Genomic DNA, 13386 nt, shown 5'->3' with positions numbered 1-13386 from the left:
TCCACACCAATGTGAATAGTCGTTTCGTTGCCACTTCCACCAGTGATTTTAGAAATTCTGATGGAATGTTATCATTGTCTACTGCCTTATTCGATCTTAAGTCTTCCAAAACTGTTTTAATTTCTGATTCTAATATTGGATCCTCTATCTCATCGATATCGACTTCTGTTTCTTCTTCTGTCATGTCATCAGAGAACTCTTATCCCTCATAGAGGCGTTCAATGTACCCCTTACATCCTTTTCTACCCCTGCACTTCACAGTGGAATTCCCACTGAACTCTTAACGTTTCCACCTTTCATTTTAATTTTGCCGAAGGTTGATTTCACTTTTCTGTATGCTCAGCCAGTGCTTCTGACGATCATTTCTTTTCCGAGTTCTTCACATTTTTTATGCAGCCATTTCGCCTTAGCTTCCTTGAATTCTCTGTTTATTTCATTCTTAAGTGAATTGTATTTCCGTATTCTGAAATTCCCTGAAAATTTTTGTATTTCCTTCTTTCACCGATCAACTGAAGTTTTTCTTCTGTTACCCATGGATGGTTTCTTCGCAGTTACCTTCTTTGTACCTACGTTTCTATTTCCAGCTTCTGTTTCTAACTAACCGGAATTACAAGAACAAAGTAGTTACAGCGATCGAGTCACACTAGATGTCACACAGTGCAATGTAATTGAACGCAGTGAGAATGGAAGCGTTGGTAGATTTTATTGCAGCTACTGAAAAAGTTATCAAAAAGCGAAATGTATTATTGTCATCCCTGATGTATACATCAGTGCTAGAGGTGTCACAGTATACAGTAACTGTTAGAATGGCTGAAGAATTTAAACTGTCGCACGTGCTTTACCGCAGCTGGTTGTAGGACCGTGATCTAATTATCATTTGCTCGATTCTGCACAAGAATCACTAGAATTAAGATTTGGCAGATTGAATGGAGGAATTCCTGTTACATCTGCTGAAGCATACCAGAATAGAATCCCTGATGCTACAAAAAAGCCTCAATTATACCACTGAAAGATCAGTAAGGGACATTCTTGGGTTGTGTTGTTTTGGGGGAAGAGACCAGAGACCAAACTGAGAGGTCATTGGTCTCATTGGATTAGAGAAGGATGGGGAAGGAAGTCGGCCATGCCCTTTCAAAGAAACAATCCCAGCTTTTGCCTAGAGCGATTTAGGGAAATCAAGGAAAACTTAAATCAGGAAGGCCGTAACTGGGATTGCACTGTTGTCTTCCCGAATGCGAGTCCAGTGTGCTAATTACTGCGCCACCTCGCTCAGTAAGGGACATTGTCATGAACATTGCAGCGAAGTGCAACTTGCAATTTGAGGCTGGATCTGAGAATGGCAGCATAGATAAAGTCAGTAAAAAATATTAACAACTTTAGGCCGATTCGCACTAAGCGTCAAAGGAACGGAATGTCCGGTGATGTCATCATCAAAAGATGGAATGTTCAACATTAGACGGAATATCAGTTCGCTTAAGGCTGATTCTAACTAGATGTCAACGGAACATCAAGCGACGTCACTGTCAAATCGTGGAGAGTTCACACCGTATGGAACGCGAAAATGATGTCATTCCGCTTAGCCTAGTACCGAACGGTGAAAGTGAACTTGTCTCTAGAGACTAAGTTGCATTGCGGCTTACGAAGTGAGCCGAGGTTTGATGGGACACACAAATATCAGTCACAGTAATGCTGCGGGAAAGACAAAGTCGGCATGATCTTTCACGATCTTCCACTATACTGTAATATCATTGGAAGTAAATATAAACACACTGAAATTAAATGTAACTTTGAAAAGGAGATCTTTTAGTTACTGTATTACTTATTTGTTCCCTGCTGGTGACAGCAACTGAACCCAAAACCACACGCAAGCTGCGTAAGTCTTCTTTTTACTCTTTTTAATCATGATTATAGCAGAAATTAAACTTTTAAGAAAGAGGGAAAAACAGAGCATTAATTCAAGTTCTTCAAATTTATTACAGACGATATTTATTTTTATGTCACTGACTGAATATTAGTAGCAACAGCATAATTACGATGTGAACTGAAAGGCACTAAGAAACGTTACAAACAAAAGATAACCTAGGATAAATGCGCTTTGTGTAAAAGTCAATATCTATTACTTGTCTTGCGCCTCAGCTGTACATGGTTTCTCGAAGCGCTTATGCTGCACATTTTGCTCCTTTTCTTTGTAGAGAACAGCCATCTCTGTTGCTGTATACTTTGTTCCTTTCTTGATGAACCACTACAGCAGCTAATGTAACTTTCAGGCTTGACATCTGGAGGTTTAACATCTCCAGTTGCCTTGGAGAAGATATTGTGTAACTCAGATGGGCAAATTATCTGTTCCTTTTCTCCTTCTGATTTAAATCTGTCATCATGAAAGTTATTGACGTTCGCTGAACTGGATGCCTGTCTTATTTTGTCTAGGCAGACAGAGTGAATATGTTTACACATGTTCCATATGATACTGGAATCTATGCAAAGCATGTATATTGATGTATGCTCTCAATACAAATCTATTTGCAGCTGCAGTCGTGCAAATTTTCTGAAACAAAAAACTGATATCCACCTGAGAAGTAGACAGTACAATCCGCCTTTCCTTTCTCCAGCTATGCGTTCATGAGTCACTCCTGCACTTAAGCCATAGTTTGTGTGCTTATCCTGGAGTTCTCTTGTAAGATATCCCTTTGTCAGAATAATAAGCCTGTGATGTAATTTGTCCCTGATGAAGCTCATTAATGTATGAATGAATTTGTCTAGACATCTCAAATTTTTACCATTCAAATATCTGTATTTTATTGTTCCATGCATTCTTTCAATATCTGTGTTTGTGTTGCTACCGCTGTTGACTCTGTAACAGAAGGCCCAGCACTTGGTGCTTTTAGAATAATGTTCTTGTAGATATTGGGTTGGTGTATAAATTCGTAACATTTTTCCATAAGTCTAATAAGCATAACAGATACACATAAGAGAAACTGTAGTAATTCGTGATGACTGGGTATTGTGTGATGTCCTTAGGTTAGTTAGGTTTAAGTAGTTCTAAGTTCTAGGGGACTGATGACCATAGCTGTTAAGTCCCATAGTGCTCAGAGCCATTTGAACCATCTGAACTGTAGTAATTAATAATACATTCTTCGTCACTATTTACAACAGTCTGCCAACGTTGGGGTAACTTTTCGATTCCGCGACTGTAGAAATCACGTAGTTTTGAGGTCAAGTTTAGAGCGCATATTCATCTAGACAGGAAGCGTTTTTTATCAGTCTATCAGAATACAGGCGGGCCTTATCGTGAAGTAGCATCACTTTACATGGTCTTCCTGGTCCTTGTTGTTGGACTTCGTCTGCAAGATGTCTCAGTTGTTGACAATAAACGTCAACTGTGATGTTTACACCTTGGGAAAACAATTCATAGTACACCACATCGTCGCTGTACAACCAGAACCATAACATTATCTTTTGTGGATGTGCGCTAGTCTATGTACAGGGAATTGCTGGTTTGTTTGGGCTCTGCCAAACCTTTCTTTTCCTTATTTTAACATAAAGACCGCCTTCCTTGTCACCAGTAAGGATACAGGCTACGAATGGACAGTGTCGTTCACGAGCCAATTGATGAGGAGTAATATGTTTGTAGACAGGCATGCGGTGGCGGCGTTGACGATACACACGACGACGAGGCATAGTGCTTCAGTACTGTTGCAGATAGAGCACACAGCGGTATGGTACCGCTGGCGTGCACTGCCCGCTTATATAGAAGACGAGTGACCTTGATTACGTAACGCACTGATAACGGACTTATGACTCTGCAGGCACCAGCAGGAGTGCGCTGTAGCCAGCCTGGCGCCGAGCCAAGTCGGGCGGGTTGCGTCCCCGACTCCCTAGGCGCTGAGCGGGCAGTGAGGCCCAAGCAGTTATATTAAATGGACCTACACTCCTGGAAATGGAAAAAAGAACACATTGACACCGGTGTGTCAGACCCACCATACTTGCTCCGGACACTGCGAGAGGGCTGTACAAGCAATGATCACACGCACGGCACAGCGGACACACCAGGAACCGCGGTGTTGGCCGTCGAATGGCGCTAGCTGCGCAGCATTTGTGCACCGCCGCCGTCAGTGTCAGCCAGTTTGCTGTGGCATACGGAGCTCCATCGCAGTCTTTAACACTGGTAGCATGCCGCGACAGCGTGGACGTGAACCGTATGTGCAGTTGACGGACTTTGAGCGAGGGCGTATAGTGAGCATGCGGGAGGCCGGGTGGACGTACCGCCGAATTGCTCAACACGTGGGGCGTGAGGTCTCCACAGTACATCGATGTTGTCGCCAGTGGTCGGCGGAAGGTGCACGTGCCCGTCGACCTGGGACAGGACTGCAGCGACGCACGGATGCACGCCAAGACCGTAGGATCCTACGCAGTGCCGTAGGGGACCGCACCGCCACTTCCCAGCAAATTAGGGACACTGTTGCTCCTGGAGTATCGGCGAGGACCATTCGCAACCGTCTCCATGAAGCTGGGCTACGGTCCCGCACACCGTTAGGCCGTCTTCCGCTCACGCCCCAACATCGTGCAGCCCGCCTCCAGTGGTGTCGCGACAGGCGTGAATGGAGGGACGAATGGAGACGTGTCGTCTTCAGCGATGAGAGTCGCTTCTGCCTTGGTGCCAATGACGGTCGTATGCGTGTTTGGCGCCGTGCAGGTGAGCGCCACAATCAGGACTGCATACGACCGAGGCACACAGGGCCAACACCAGGCATCATGGGCTGGGGAGCGATCTCCTACACTGGCCGTACACCACTGGTGATCGTCCAGGGGACACTGAATAGTGCACGGTACATCCAAACCGTCATCGAAACCATCGTTCTACCATTCCTAGACCGGCAAGGGAACTTGCTGTTCCAACAGGACAATGCACGTCCGCATGTATCCCGTGCCACCCAACGTGCTCTAGAAGGTGTAAGTCAACTACCCTGGCCAGCAAGATCTCCGGATCTGTCCCCCATTGAGCATGTTTGGGACTGGATGAAGCGTCGTCTCACGCGGTCTGCACGTCCAGCACGAACGCTGGTCCAACTGAGGCGCCAGGTGGAAATGGCATGGCAAGCCGTTCCACAGGACTACATCCAGCATCTCTACGATCGTCTCCATGCGAGAATAGCAGCCTGCATTGCTGCGAAAGGTGGATATACACTGTACTGGTGCCGACATTGTGCATGGTCTGTTGCCTGTGTCTATGTGCCTGTGGTTCTGTCAGTGTGATCATGTGATGTATCTGACCCCAGGAATGTGTCAATAAAGTTTCCCCTTCCTGGGACAATGAATTCACAGTGTTCTTATTTCAATTTCCAGGAGTGTATATTCTTCCGTGGCTGCAGGGTTAATTTTACTCTGGATGTTGCTACTGGAAATTCTCGTACTGATTAAATAAATCAGTCCGTTGTGAAAACGCCTCCCTTCCTGGACTTGAATCTTTCGCCGATCGAGATGGCATGTCATGTCATATGGCTACCTGCTGATTTTTCTGATTTTGGCTTACGATACCCATACACACCATTTTTGAACTTTCCCCGTTGCATGGAAATGTCGTAGGATGGTGGAATGATCACAGTTGATCACATTTCCCAGTTCTCGAGTATACTGACGTGAATCATTGTGGATTAACGTGTTTAAACGATCCTCAGTAAACTTGGAAAGTCTTCCTGAAATTTGAGGGTCAATAATGTTAAGATGATCCTCCTGAAAACGAGAAAATCATTTTCTCGCTGTGCTCTGTCCAGTGGCATAACTCCATCCATGGCACAAATGTTTCTGGCTACGTCCACTGCTGCACCCCTCTACTGAACTGAAATAGAAGAATAAGTCGGAACGCATGAAAGAAAACATGAATCTCATTACAAATAAGTACCCCCTCATACAGTTATAATTGGTGGAGACTTCAATCTACCCTCGATTTGTTGGCGAAAATAAATGTTCAAAGCCGGTGGTAAACAGAAAACATCTTCCGAAATTGTATTAAATGCTTTCTCTGAGAATTACTTTGAACAATTAGTTCATGAGCCCACATGAATTGTAAATGGTTGCGAAAACACACTTGACCTCTTAGCTCCAAATAATCCTGATATAATAGAGAGCATCATGGGGGATACAGGGATTGTCATTGTAGCGAGGTTCAAAACCATATCAATCAAAACCACTAAAAATAAACGCAAAATATATCTACTTAAAACAGCAGATAAAAATTCGCTTGATGCCTTCCTAAGAGAGAGTCTCCATTCCTTCCGAGATAATTATGTAAGTGTAGACCAGATATGGCTCAAATTCAAAGATACAGTATCGACAGCAATAGATAGTGAACCGTGAATTTACTTTCAAAACCTTTTCTTACGAATTTACTTTATTTACTACCGATTCATCGAGAACATTAACACATTTAATCACACTTTGTGAGCGTGGAAGTAGTTGCCAGGGAGTAACTGATGAAATCAAAATGAAACTGCTTTTAACAAATAGGAGTACTTGTACTACAATTATTAATAAAGTGTGATCCTTGACCTCTGTAACCGCTAGTCGTACATCGCGAACCGGGGGCTCAAGGATGCATCAGTTTGAAAAAACTCTAAAGCATAGTGCCACACTGCCCGCTGAGCGCACACCTCAAGTGACTAGCGCGCGCGTCCGGGATAACGCCCGCCTGCTGGTGCCTGCAAAGTCCCTTATCAGCGGCGTTACGTAACCAAGGTCGTTCGCTCCCTATATAAGCGGGCAGTGCACGCCAGCGGAATCCCCGGACTCGCACACGCATGGTGAACATTCGCGCGCCGGAGATCATCGCCGTCAGTGTCTAGTGTGTGTGCTTCGTTTTGTGTTTCGTGCAGTTACAACTCCACTGTTCACATGTGCCGTCGCAGCTCTCCGTGTTTTGTGCGCCGTGTCAACAAGTGTCAGTGTTTTTTCGTCCAACGTGAACGGCTTCTTGTTTTTTGTTTTTTTGTAACTACTTTCTTTGCCCGCCATTTTTTGTATTTTCTGTGTCACCTATCTCATATTATTGTACCCCATACGGCTGAAGAGCGGCGTATTAAGCTGCTGCCAGCCCGCCTTGTATGAGGTGCTGAAAATTACAATAAAGGAAAAAAAAAAAGCCAGCGGAACCATTCCGCTGTGAGCTCTGTCTGCAAGAGCACTGAAGCACTACGCCTCGTTGACGTGTGTATCGTCAACGCCGCCACCGCATGCGTGTCTACAAACATATTACTAGCCTCGAAAATAAACTTGGAGCAAATGGAACAGCCCAAGGCGCTATATTAAATGGACCTATATTTTTCCGTGGCTGCAGGGTTAATTTTACTCTGGACGTCGTTACTGGAAATTCTGGTAGTGGTTGGTTTACACTTGCCATTGTACGTTGTGAAAATGCATCACTTCCTGGACTTGAATCATTCGCCGATCGAGAGGTCATCGCCTACAAGACGTGGCATTGTGGAATAGATCCTATGACTCAAAGTAGACCTAGTTATGTATATAGCAATATGCCATTTACACTGTATATGCGCTCCTGTAGAAAAGTTAGTAATAATGAAAAAATTTGTGTATGGATGAAAGGACTTGGTGTACCCCTCGCTATACGGCGCGGCCCACTGGACGCACATGGCGACCTCACATGCGCCGACGCTCAAGAGGGAGAAGTCATCTTGTGTTCCAGCGCGCGACCGACTAACCGATCGATCCAACCGCCAATGACCATTGCCTGCACAAACTCGAGCAGACTGGCGGCCTAACGCGCAGACTCAGATGCAGGAACCAAGCCCTGACCGGGCGGCCAACTCGCTGAGTTCTCTTACTGGCGGCCTTATAGGTTGATCCGAACGAAAGACATACTAGCACTCCGGACGTCAGACAGACACTAGCTGCCTCACAACTGTGGACGAGAGACAGCTGGGGAGATGAGGCTGACCCAGACTCACTCCGACTCACTCCACACTGACTCCGACTCACCCAGACTGACCAACTGGCGAGCTCACAGCGCCCCTTAAATGCACGTGAACAGGCAACCTTTCCCCTTTCCCACCAGAGGGAGACACCAAAGCTGCGATTGCTACAGCGGCGCCACCGCCAGAAACGGAGGCCGACTGCTTCACACTACGCACTGCGGCACGCTCTTCAAAACAGCCATTTTTACCACGGCTTAGATAGATTCATACCGCATGCGTTAATAAGAGACGGGACTTATCCACCATGGTACACAAAACACGTAAGAACACTGTTTCAGAAGCAACGAAAAAAGCATGCCAAATTCAGAAGAATGCAAAATCCCCAAGACTGGCTAAATTCCACAGAAGCTCGAAATTTAGTGCGGACGTCAATGCGAGATGCTTTTAATAGTTTCCACGATGAAATATTGTCTCAAAATATGATAGAAAAGCCAAAACGATTCTGGTCGTATGTAAAGTACACCAGTGGCAAAAAACAGTCAATACCATCACTGCGCGGTAGCGATGGAAATGTTACCGATGACGGTGCCACTAAAGCGGAGTTACTAAATACAGTTTTCCGTAATTCCTTCATGAAAGAAGACGAAGTAAATATTTCAGAATTCGAAACCAGAACAGCTGTTAGCATGAGTGACATAAAAGTAGATATCTTAGGTGTTGCGAAACAACTCAAATCACTTAAGAAAGGCAAGTCTTCCGGTCCAGATGGTATACCAGTCAGGTTCCTCTCAGAGTATGCAGACACAGTAGCGCCTTTCTTAGCAATCATATTCAACCGCTCACTTGACGAAAGGTCTGTTCCTAAAGACTGGAAAGTAGCAGAGGTCACACCAATATTCAAGAAGGGAAATAGGAGTAACCCATTGAATTACAGACCCATATTGTGGTGTCACCGCCAGATACCACACTTGCTAGGTGGTAGCCTTTAAATCGGCCGCGGTCTATTAGTATACGCCGGACCCGCGTGTCTCCACTGTCAGTGATAGCAGACCGAGCGCCACCACACGGCAGGTCTAGAGAGACGTACTGGCACTCGCCCCAGTTGTACAGCCGACTTTGCTAGCGAAGCTACACTGACCAATACGCTCTCATTTGCCGAGACGATAGTTAGCATAGCCTTCAGCTAAGTCATTGGCTACGACCTAGCACGGCGCCGTTACCAGTGTATATAAAAATGGAGATTATATCTGTACAAGAGCGATGTACACCGATTATGGATTAAAGTTAAGTATTAAAAGATTTTCGTACTTTATTGCAATTCTCAAGACATTGTCCTGTTCCAGACCTTACGCCGGTCTGCGTGTATTTAGACGCGTGCATTTCGGCCTCCTCTAGAAAAACAGTGTTGGCTTTTCTGCCAACACTACACATATCACTGACCTCAATTTGCCCTATGATTTTGGAGCACTCGAACACTATGAATCACCTTAAAGAAAATGACTTACTGATACATAACCAACACGGATTCAGAAAATATCGTTCTTTATTCCCATTAAGTAATGAGTGCTGTCGACAAGGGATCTCAGATCGATTCCATATTCCTAGATTTCCAGAAGGCTTTTGATACCGTTCCTCACAAGCGACTATTAATCAAATTGCGTGCATATGGAGTATCGTCTCAGTTATGTGGCTGGATTCGTGATTTCGTCTCAGAGAGGTAACAGTTCGTAGTGATAGACGGTAAATCATCGAGAAGAACAGAAGTGATATCTGGCGTTCCGCAAGGTAGTGTCATAGGCCCTCTACTGTTCCTTATTTATATAAATGATCTAGGTGATAATCTGAGCAGTCCCCTTCAACTGTTTGCAGATGACACTGTAATTTACCGTCTAGTAAAATCATCAGAAGATCAATTCCAATTACAAAATGATCTAGAGAGAATTTCTGTATGGTGCGAAAAGTGGCAATTAGCACTAAACAAAGAAAAGTGCGAGGTCATCCACATGGGTACTAAAAGAAATCCGATAAATTTTGGGTATATGATAAATCGCACAAATCTAAGGGCTGTCAATTCGAATAAATACCTAGGAATTACAATTACGAGCAACTTAAATTAGAAAGACCACATAGACAATATTGTGGAGAAGGTGAAACAAAGACTGCGCTTTGTCGGCAGAACACTTAGAAGATGCGACAAACCTACTAAAGAGAGAAGGATAGGTTTGACGGAGGACATCGAAAAAGTGCAAAGAAGGGCAGCTCGTTTCTTGTTATCGCGCAATAGGCGTGAGAGTGTCACTTATATGATACGCGAGTTGGGGTGGCAGTCACTGAAACAAAGGCGGTTTTCTTTGCGGCGAGATCTATTTACGAAATTTCAGTCACCAACTTTCTCTTCCGAATGTGTAAATATTTTGTTGACACCCACCTACGTAGGGAGAAATGATCATCATAATAAAATAAGAGAAATCAGAGCTCGAACGGAAAGATTTAGGTGTTCCTTTTTCCCACGCGCCATTCGAGAGTGGATGGTAGACAAGTAGTATGAAAATGGTTCAATGAACCCTCTGCCAGGCACTTAAGTGTGAATTGCAGAGTAACCACGTAATTGTAGATGTAGATGAAACGTTCAGATTTCTCCACTTAGCACTTCATTTTCTAGAGTCCACATCTCCACTCACTACCTCAGATGGCAGAATGATAATATGTAAGCTCAAATAGCAACAGTGAACTACAAATAAAAAATTACAATCGATAAACAAACCCATAGCAACCGCAATACCAACGCACAAAACAAAAACGCTGCAGAGTTGAACACCAACCCAATCCAATCCAAACTCAGGTGTAACAGTATTTGAAATCAGTCGTTCCAGGTTCAAATGGTTCAAATGGCTCTGAGCACTATGGGACTTAACATCTATGGTCATCAGTCCCCTAGAACTTAGAACTACTTAAACCTAACTAACCTAAGGACATCACATGACACCCAGCCATCACGAGGCAGAGAAAATCCCTGACCCCGCCGGGAATCGAACCCGGGAACCCGGGCGTGGGAAGCGAGAACGCTACCGCACGACCACGAGATGCGGGCAGTCGTTCCAGTGCTAAAGGAAATACGTGCTCAAATGTTATAAAGCCTATTTCTTGCACCAAACTCTTCACTAGCTTTTAAGGTTCAGCTTGTCTTCACTTCGATTTGATTTTAGTGCATACATTTTTCCTCCATACCCTGTCAGTGTGCCATGTGCGATACAGTTTTCACAGAAGTTCTTCCATCTGTGAAAGATAAGCATTATAAAACGACTCAGCTAAATGTGACATAAACACCTGGGGAAATATTTCCCTAGTTTATTCTTTATTTCATTAAAAAAAAGTGACAGTATCTCTTGATGAATCCTGTTTGAAATAAGAAAAGCACACAAGAAAAACCTTGTCTCATGTCGTCAAGCACAAGAAGTGTAATTAACTCAAAACCATAACCATTAGTACCATGAGTCCCATCGATGTAAATACAGTCACTGCCGTACTTCTTCAGAATTTCACACATCTTGTGGTTTGTAGAACAACACACAGGGATTATCGCTAGCACTGACTTCATTACCCGCACTGCTACACTGATGCCGTCGTCCTTACGTCTCATGAAGTTCGGATGAAAATTATTACACTGCTCAATGTTGTACGAATCTTTTTTGTCTGTAGATGGGTCTACTCTAGCTTGGAATCAGGTGAAGTGTGTTTTATTTTGTCGAGTATCGCATGGAATGGAATTCCGTTAGCGATGTCAACACATAACGTGTTTCTCGTGTTTCTTTCTTCTTCTGTCAAACTTAACGTTTAAAAGCATTTTGATGCCCCACCTGAGTAACCACGTATTTTATCATCTCAAGCTACAGTTGCTTCAATGCTAGAAGGGCAGACACCTCCTGTTTTGTTAGTTTCTTAGATTTTCATGTTGCGTATGCCCTTATTTTCAGATATTTGTTGCCCTGAACGATGATATACGAAGAAATGCCGAGTGACGTCGCCCGAAGTACTATACGACCCGTACTTGTTGACGTAAAGTGACTACATGTTTCTCTCAACCTGCGTCTTCCAGGCACCGAAGTCCTAGAAAGATGCAAATTCGGTCTTTCCTGATGCGATCGACACAGCATCATTCATTGGCCATTGATTATAATAACATTCATTCTAAAGGGCTGAAATATCGCACAAAGGATATTTCATTTTCATGAAACTACTTTCCGATGCATGTTCGTTTTTTTCCACGGCATAGAAAAAGTTGCGCTCATGTTTGAACTACTTACCACATAAACTACACAAATATTTATAAAACTGTTGAACTTTTACTTCTGGAGTGACATCACTTAACTTTCCTGGATGTGCATGTGACATGTGTTCCCTCAGACTATTGTTATAGTTGAATAATGGAGTTGAAAGGAATGGAAAGGAAATGGGATGGGAAAGAGACAGGAAGGAAATAGACTTTCAGCTGCACAGGGTATTGCGGCAATGCAACGATGAGAGTTGAAAATTTTTGCTGGACTGGTACTCGAACTCGGATGCTCTGCTTCTCTGGAATGGTTGGCTTAACCACCTCAGCCATCCGGACACGCTTTTCGTGGCAAATTCCCAATATCCCCCTCGCCACACTGCAACTACCCTGCCCATTAAACTCCCTCTCGCAGATTTCTGATTCCTACAGGAGTTCGGACACTGGTTGTGCATCCCCCTCAAAACTTTTTCATCAAACAGCCGTCGCGCCCATAGAATTATAGACTTGAATATTGTGCTGGCCGGTGTGGCCGTGCGGTTCTAGGAGCTTCAGTCTGGAACCGCGTGACCGCTACGGTCGCAGGTTCGAATCCTGCCTCGGGCATGGATGTGTGTGATGTCCTTAGGTTAGTTAGGTTTAAGTAGTTCTAAGTTCTAGGGGGCTGATGACCACAGATGTTAAGTCCCGTAGTGCTCAGAGTCATTTGAACTAACTTGAATATTGTCTATTCTGTTGGACATGTCCGAACCCGGATGGTCTGCTTCCCTAGAATGGTTGCCTTAACTGCCTCAGCCATTCGCATATACATTTCGTCAGACCCAACATTCCACTGGCCACAGCACAACGACCTCTGCCCTTACTCGCAAACACTGTTGAGACACTCAAATTTATAATCCTATTGGCACAAGTACTGTCTCGTGGAAAAGTTTCAGTGCAGATGAACAACCAACGTCCAACAAGAATCAGAAATCTGCGGTGCAGCAGGTGGGAAGTTGGAAATTAGGGGTTGACAGGAAGTGTGTGTGAATGGCCGAATTGGTTAAGGCAACCATTCTAGTGAAGTGGAGCTTCTGGTTTAGGGTGCTGATCCGGCACAAAGTTTCAGCTCTCGCTGTTGCATTGCCATAATGTCCCTGTGTGGCTGGAAGTTCTATTTCATTCCCATCCCATTCCCTTTCCATTCCTTTC

This window comes from Schistocerca piceifrons, chromosome X (genome assembly GCF_021461385.2).
Source record: "Schistocerca piceifrons isolate TAMUIC-IGC-003096 chromosome X, iqSchPice1.1, whole genome shotgun sequence".
Classification (NCBI taxonomy): Eukaryota; Metazoa; Arthropoda; class Insecta; order Orthoptera; family Acrididae; genus Schistocerca; species Schistocerca piceifrons.
The sequence above is the reverse complement of the archived record's forward strand: the minus strand, read 5'-3'. Positions refer to the sequence as shown.